Raw genomic sequence first — 8209 nt, 5'->3', positions numbered from 1 at the left:
ATCAGTTGGATTTCTTTCCAACAATAAAAATTAAAAGTCACTTTAAACAGAGACTGAAGCCCATTACACAGACCAAAGTAAATTATAATCACAGTTTACTGTTACAATTCAAACTGTATATCAGTTTTTGGTTACATAAAACATGCAAACCACTCAGTAGGAATCCTGAATGTCCTGCAGCATAACAGAGATATCATCGATCTTTTACATAGATCGATGGATACTTTATTCATCCCCATACAGTGAACTCATGTATCAGTAGCTATTACATACACACAAATAAACACATATACATAAATAAATAAGAACAAATAATATATACAAAGAACCTAAAAGTTAAAACGAGGAAAAGACTATTCAGAATTATTGCAGTGCCTGGTCACTATCTTATGATGATCATTGTAAAGTCTAATGGCTACAGGTACAAAAGACCTCCTGAACAGTTCTGTCTTACACACTTATTTGTTAAAACCTGGTGCCTACATTACTCACAATGCAACTTGACAGGATTCACTTGACTCTATAGATTTTAAGTGTGTTAAGCAAGTGGTGGCTAATGTAGCCTGGAACTGTTTGTTTCCAGGAGAAATGAGAAGTTATCATCTGGCTTAAGTGACATCATTGGATGCTGTGAGTGGTTTTAATTCGGTCTGTTGTTCAGTCTTCTTCTTATTTCAGTTATTGCAGTGTTCCTTGCTGCTGGCACACATGATGTCATGCACCACTTCACAGTTCCTCTCTAAAACAAGTTCAAGTCATTTGTCAGTTTTCAATACCAGCATGCAGTTTCTGTGGCATTTGAAGACGGACTGAAACAACAGCAGTCAGCATTTAAGCACAAACTACACAGATATACATGAGCTGCATATACAATATATCATTAGTATATAGTTAGTGATGATAACGTGAAAAAAAATCCTTGATTTGTGTGTCAAAGTGTCTTTCAGTTATGTTAATTAACAATAATTACAGTTCATGACATGGGATCAGAGGATGACATTTAGTGCCTGAGCACTAAATAGTGGAGGCCCTGTTGAATCTGTAGGGATTATTATTATTTTGACAGTCTACGCGTGCCCAAAAACTCAGCCCGAAAATTTGCACACATGCCAGACCTGGCAAGAAATGGGCATAGCACAATGGCTCTACAGCGCCCCCCTAGACAAATTTTAAAAATTGAGCCCCTCGCTCCAGAGTGATGTACACAAAAAAATCTGGTACACATATGTATCATGTCAAGACGCACAGAAAAGTCTCTTGGACTCATACCCTAACTCCAACAGGAAGTCAGCCATTTTGAATCTAATTTATGATTTTGGCACAATTTTCGCAATCTCCACGCATCATACATTAACAAACTCCTTATAGAGATTTAATCTGACCAAAGTCATTCAGAATCATCTTAAGACATTGGACATGAATAGTTATCCAAAAAAATGTCCTCCGTTATACCTGGTTGCTATAGCAATGCAGCAAATTTTGATGTTTCGCCATTAAACAGGAAATGTCGGCCAATGGTGCAACTAAATCCCTTAGAAAATTAAGAATGCCCCTCTTTCCAGATTAATGTAGATGAACGAAATTTGCTACAACCATGTATCATCTAAAGACGCACAAAAAAGTCTCTTGGACCCATCCCCTAACGCCAATAAAAAGTTGGCCATTTTTATTTAAATTTTGAATTGTGGCGCTGTTTGTTGCTATTTTCATGCTATTTACTTTTTACGAAATCCTCTTACAGATTTAATCCGACCAACTTCATATTCACTCTGTGTGGGCCAGTGGAAACTTCAGAGGATGATACATTTGTTTTTGTTTTCCAGTTCTTTGATTTCTTCATCATGTTTTTTCTTCAAGACATCAATCTCTTCTTTGAATTGCTTTTCTTTGTGACTTGAAAGATTTTGTAACAATTCAAACTTTTTGACCAGTTCTTGCTTTTCTTCTGTATGCTCCACCATCAGACCTGCAAAGTTCATTTCATATTTCTCTCTGAATTCATTGAATTTTTCTGCTTGCTTTCTCGCAACCTCTTCGTATTTCTTATTCATATCATCCATTTGTTTCTTGTATTTCTCCTCTATCTCCCTTCTTTCCTCTTCCTCCCATTTTGTTGTGTTTTGACAGTCTGACAGTTCGCTCTCCTGTTCACTTTCCGCTTTCTGTTTTTCCATTCTTTCTCTCATTTCTTTCATTTCTTCTTCTTTTTGTCTTTCAAGTTTCTCCCTCTTTTTCTTCATCTCTTCTTCCTTCTCCTTCAGGATCCTCTCCACTTCCTTCTTTATTGCTGCCTCGGCCTCTTGCAGCATCTCATTGCTGTAGCAGCTGCCGCCATTTTTCTTCACCATGGAGTCAATCTTGTTTATCAGTTCAATGACTTGTTTGTGATTTTGTTTATCTCGGTTATTAAACACATGGCATCTTCCTCCACAGTCAGCAACCAGCTTCTTAAAGGAATCATCACATTTCTCTTTAATGTATTCTTCAATGGAAAGCTCCTCATCCTCCAGGTCATCTCCTCTTGTGAAAAGAATGATGATGAATTTTTCTGAATTCTTGCCAAAGAATTTCTTGATGAGTTTTAATGTCTCCTTCTCTTCTGGTGTGAATCTGCCAATCTGTAACACCAACAGGAAGACATGTGGTCCTGGAGCCAAAAGACTGATGCATTTCACCATCTCCCCTTTAACCTCTTCATGGGACAAAGTGGAGTCAAACAGACCAGGAGTGTCGACCACAACAACATGACGACTGTCCACTTCACTCTCTACTTTCTGACACTGTTTGGTGACTGATGTTTGACTTGATTCAGCTTTAAACAGCTTTCTTCCCAGGATGGTGTTTCCTGTAGAGCTCTTTCCACTGCCAGTCTTCCCTATCAGAACAATCCTGAGACACTCAGAGCTCTGTTCTTCATCATCACCTGTAACATCAAAACAACTGCAGTTACTTCACAATTTCTACATTAAACAACAGCACAAAACAAGGTCAAACAAAGCTATTAAATGTGTACTTATGGGTGACCATGCCTTTTGTTTGAATTTGTGGACATCTCAGCCTGCTGATAATTTCCATTTGGACATGTGCAAATGTTTTCATTGAATAGCTGAATGGTTCATCCTTGAATCTCATCTCCTCAACAGTATCCAACATCTCAGAGATCTGCTGCTTGTTCTTGATGTTGAGAACAACATATCTTCCTCCACAGCTCTGACAGAGCTCCTGGATCTCTTTGGTTTCGTTTACAAAGTTAACAACAGCTGGAGCTGTAGGATCTGACTCCACAGTGAACAGAATCATGGTGAAGTCATCGACTCGAGAGCTGAATGTGTTCTGGATGGTCTTTAACTCTCCCTTGTCTTCATCAGTGAGAGGACCCACAGGTAGGACCAGGATGAAGGCATGGACACCCTCAAGACCACAGAAGGAGATACACCTGAATGATTCCTCCATCACTTCCTCCTGATGTTTTCCATACAAGGCAGGCAGCTCGACCAGAGAAACCCAACGTCCACACACATCTCCCTGATGTTGAACACACTCTGATGAGCTGGAGACTGAATGAAGCTCTGTCTGACCTAAAATGGCCTTGGCTGCTGAAGTCTTCCCTGCTCCTTTCCTCCCACACAGAACCAGGTTTAAAGACTTTGGTCTTCTGGTCTCTTCAGTGATGGTGAGGAAGGTTTCTCTGTTTTGATTAACAATTTTCCTAACTTTTTTCATTAGCTGTCTACAGTCATTTTCAAACATCTTGTACTGTCTTTGTCCACATTTGTCAAGAAGCCAAGCCAAAGATGAACTTTCAGATGAACCCTCACTTGTCATGATGACCATGCAGTGTTTAAAAGCATCTTGACTAAAGAAACTCAGAATGGACTCCAGTTTTTCTCTCTTCTTCTCTGTAAACGTAGGCTTCACCAACAGCAGCAGAACATTTGGTCCAGGCAAACAAAAGTTCTCATATTTCTGCATCTCTTTTTTAAATGTTTCTGTAGGCAGTTTGAACATGTTTGGAGTTTTAACCACTGTGATTCTTTTTCCTTTCCACTCTCCATCACTGGCCATCTCTGAAGAAGGTTTTTGGTCACCAATGATGAAGTTTCTGAGTCTTGTCTTTTTGTCCTCACTTTTCCCCAGCAGCACAATCCTGAAAACAGGTTCTGTAATATATCAGAAAGATCAGGAAAAAATTAATTCTTTCATGTGTTGTGTAAAAATCAACACAAAAGAAAAAGTACCTATATAAATGAATATTGATTGATTGATTGATACCTGCACATTACTATATTGTTCCCTGTTCTCTAAGTTCTAATTATTTTGGGTCTCTGACTACTGATGCTCCTAAATGTGTTATCTTTTGTCTACTAATCCTGAAAGCAGGACTTGAAGCTGTACAGTTTTTTTTAATCTTTGAGGAATTTTTTGTGAGTGAAATTGAGTGAAATTTAAATAGTTGATTCTCCAGTACTGTGGACTTCATTATAATGTATGGATCTGTCTCTTTGTTTAAGCTATGTTAATATTTAAACTATAGCTTTTAGGATTTTATCAAACCTAGTGCTGCACATTATGAAAAAACCTTGGAAATGACTGACAGGTGACAACTGTTGTCCTTGAGTGTAAGGATTTCTGAAATCCAAGGTCGGTTTTCATTTCATTTAAAGTTATTTAATTCCTTGAATACACATTTTTACCTACCACTCACTTCTCTGCCATGATACTACGATGAACATGGTAGATAAAGCATTTCATTAGCAATGGAGTCTGTAATGGACTTTTTTTGTCATCAATATCATCCATTACACTCACTCACCAGTAACTTTAACATGGTTTGGACTAGTAGAAATGATCTCCTGTTGTTTAAGTACTGCAGATACTGAATCTGCACATGCTTTACAGCTCACTGCTCCTCCTTTCTCCCTCACAATGTTGTCCAAATATGCTAACAGCTTTGAACTTTCAGTGTTCCTCTTCCACAAAACTTGTTCTCCACACATTCTGATCATCTCTTTTAAAGGTGGATGGTCCGTGTTATTTTCCTTGACATCTGAACTCTCCTCTCTGGGTGATGATATTAGTATCAGTGAATGATCAAATGATTGATCACTGAAGAGTTGAAGAACTCTGCAGAGTCTCTGTTTGTGTTCCTCAGAGAAGTCTTCAGGCTGTAGAACCAGCAGGAACACATGAGGTCCAGGATCAGAGAGTCTCACACAGGTTTCTACATGTTCTATCAGTTTGTCTTCAGATATGTTTGGATGCAGCAGATCTGGGGTGTTGATGAGAAGTATTTCTTTTTCCATCAACAGTCCTCTGACTGTCTGACAGCAGTCTGGTTCTTCCTCAGGGTCGAACACAGTTTCTCCCAGTAGGAAGTTCCCCACTGAATTCTTCTCAGACGAGCTGTTCCCCAGCAGAACAACCCTCACCTCAGACACTGAGAAGAAAACATTAAATTATGTAAGATATCTGTGTGTGAACTTCAAAGGTTAGAAACTGAAGTTATCGACCAGAGAGAGTTTCACTAACAAAGACCACGCCAACTAAGATATGAGTTTAAGTATTTATTATGTGTGAGAGTTGGAAAAACTGAGACATGGAGCTCCTGAGGACAGTTTAATAATGAAGTTGTTTCCACTGATGTATGTTTGGATAGTGGTTGTTCTAATCTTTACGATGGAATGGGCGTGATGTGATGAAACTGGAAATGGTAAGGACGCCGAGTGATCAGAGTAGTGAGGCTGTGGGCGGGGGGAGAGGACGGAGGTGTGACAGTGAGGAAGTCATCAAGTAAATGAATGACATACGGGATTTTACAGTTGTTAATCAGGATCCAGCACAACACCTCAGACAAGGAGTCAAAGATTTTTGGGCTGCTTTTACACCCAAAAGTCAGGCAAACAGAAAAGTAATAAGCGCCCTTCCAGAAAATGCCAAAGAGTTGCCAATAGTCAGGGTGGATGCGGATGACTGAAGGCACTAGTAATGTCTGCTTTGGACACCTTGACCTGCGAGACAGATCAGAGAAATGGCATGGTCGATTGTGGCATACTGCATAGAAAAGTCTGGGCTGGGGTTGAGGCTGTTGATACTCGGGACAGTGGAGCCATGGAGGGAAGAGAGGTCGATGATAAGTCTCTTTTTACCGGAATATTTTCTTGTGGCTATGCCTATGGGATTGATCCTAAATAAGGAGAAAGGTGGGCTGGAGAATGGGCTGATCTTGGCTGACTGAAGATTAGGGCAGTTATGGGAAGAATCGGGCATTACCTGTAAACTGGGATGGAAACCGTGTTTAAAACCATGGATGAGGTAATCTACAAACTGGCGGTCTGGGTGGTTATGTAAACTAAGAGCTAGGGCAGGGATGTTGATGGCAGGTGTGGAGGAAGCGACAGTTTGAAGCATTGCAGCCAAGATATTTAAAATTATTACAAACCATCCGACCACCCTGGAATAGCATAAGTCTTCCTCTTCTGTCCCTGCCTTCGGATGTCAGCCAGTTTAGGGGGGGCTGCAGAAAGCAAGCTGCTGATGGCGGGCTTTGGTTTTTGTACTGTCAGAGGTCTAGGCAAAGGTGTGGCGAGTGTTCATGCCATGGCTGGGTGGGATGGGGCACCACATATTTCACAGTAGAGGGAAGAGCAGGCCGCGAAAACACGGCAGTATAGTTCATTGTCCAATGTGCCCCAATATGTCCACTGGTTGAATTGGCTCAGTCTGCCTGCTGCTTGGGAAACGAAAAGGATGTGATATGTGTAAAAACTGTTACTTACAAACCGCAAAGAAAGATCGAGGATGATAAATGAATAGTCGTCCAACTCTGACTTTCGGTCTGGGAAGGCTGAACAGATAACGTTGCGGAATAAAGAAAAGGTGAAAGCGAATTCGGTGGGGGTGAGTTCCTTAGAGCGGGAAGGAGGTTGCTTCAGTTCAACAGGGCCTATGGAAGTTTGCAGCTCCCTAGGGAGGTGGGAAGTGCTCATAGAGGGGAGAAGGAGAAGTGTGAGGTCGACGTAATTACCGGCTAGGATTTGTTGCCTAAGTGCGGTGGGTACGGGGGAAGGTTGGGTGGGTGTGGCTGCGCGGGCTGGAGGCAAGGCAGTGGTGAAGGTATGACTATTAGGTGGAGGAATGTAACCGGAAACAGTGTAACCTGCTGTGGAGGGAAGAAGTGTGTTAGTGGCAGAAAACAAGGCACATGTGGGATATGGGGAGTGGGGTGTTGCTGCGAGTCGGTGTAAAGTTTGTAAAGTGTTGCTGAAATGGATGTTTAGGCGTTTGAGCTCCTGCTTCAAGCAGACGACACCCCAGGCTGAAGCGTTTGGAGCCAGGAGACGGTCGGGTAGCTGGCAGCGGAGTGGTGGGTTCTTCCCCTGGAGTCGCTGCTAGGTGTATCCCAGATGACGGAAGCGGTGTCTGAGGAAGAGGGACATGAGCCCCAGGGACCTTGGACAACTGAGCGCTGCCGAGGTTGCCGAAATGACTGGACTTCAGGTGATGGGATCCGGACTGGGAGAGTCGGCGAATAAGTCGTCGTCTGAGGCATTCAGATAGATCTCTGAAACCATGGTAATCAAGGTAGAATGATGTATTCTGTCACAGGTCGTATATTCGAAATGAGACAAAGGGGGATAGAGCGGATAGGGTGTGACTTAAATACTGCTTGTGCAGAAATTGTGAAGGTATGAGGCGTGGTCTCTGTTCCAGAACTTTGTTATAAAACTTCATTTAAAGGCAGTTTTGGAGAAAGTCTGTCAATTTTGTGTATTTCTTTAAACCATATATTTTGTACATATCTCATCAACACTGTAAATTGAGATCTCATTGAAAACCAGAATATTTCTGAGTAAGGTCAGTTTGACTCACTATGAGGTGGTAGGAATTCAAAGCTGCTGCGCTTCAGTGGATCATCTGTAATATACAAACTCATTAATCCAATTTATTCTTTTGCATGTATTCTTTAATAAGAATGCTGATGAAAGTTACAGCATGTTGCATCATTGTTGTACACCGCCTTTTTTCTGCACAATCAATTATTATTGCACTTATCTTATTTGCACACGAAAATGTTCAGCTAACTAACATAAAGGCAAACAAAGTTTAAAAAAACTTCAAGATTCAGTTACCGTCGGTCAGTTCGGCAGGAAGAATCGATTCATATAGTCCGTTCATTAGTTCATTCAGTCGTGTTTCCGGTAACGATGGT

At 41.1% G+C, this 8209-nt stretch overlaps 1 pseudogene; it reads right to left on the bottom strand.

The window, feature by feature from the left end:
- Positions 1-2201: 2201 nt before the first annotated feature.
- On the bottom strand, positions 2202-6408 carry LOC128364305 (GTPase IMAP family member 8-like; annotated as a pseudogene).
- Between the last annotated feature and the right edge of the window lie 1801 nt (positions 6409-8209).

The sequence above is a fragment of the Scomber japonicus genome, chromosome 9 (assembly GCF_027409825.1).
Source record: "Scomber japonicus isolate fScoJap1 chromosome 9, fScoJap1.pri, whole genome shotgun sequence".
Classification (NCBI taxonomy): Eukaryota; Metazoa; Chordata; class Actinopteri; order Scombriformes; family Scombridae; genus Scomber; species Scomber japonicus.
This window is presented reverse-complemented; position numbering and strand designations above follow the sequence as displayed.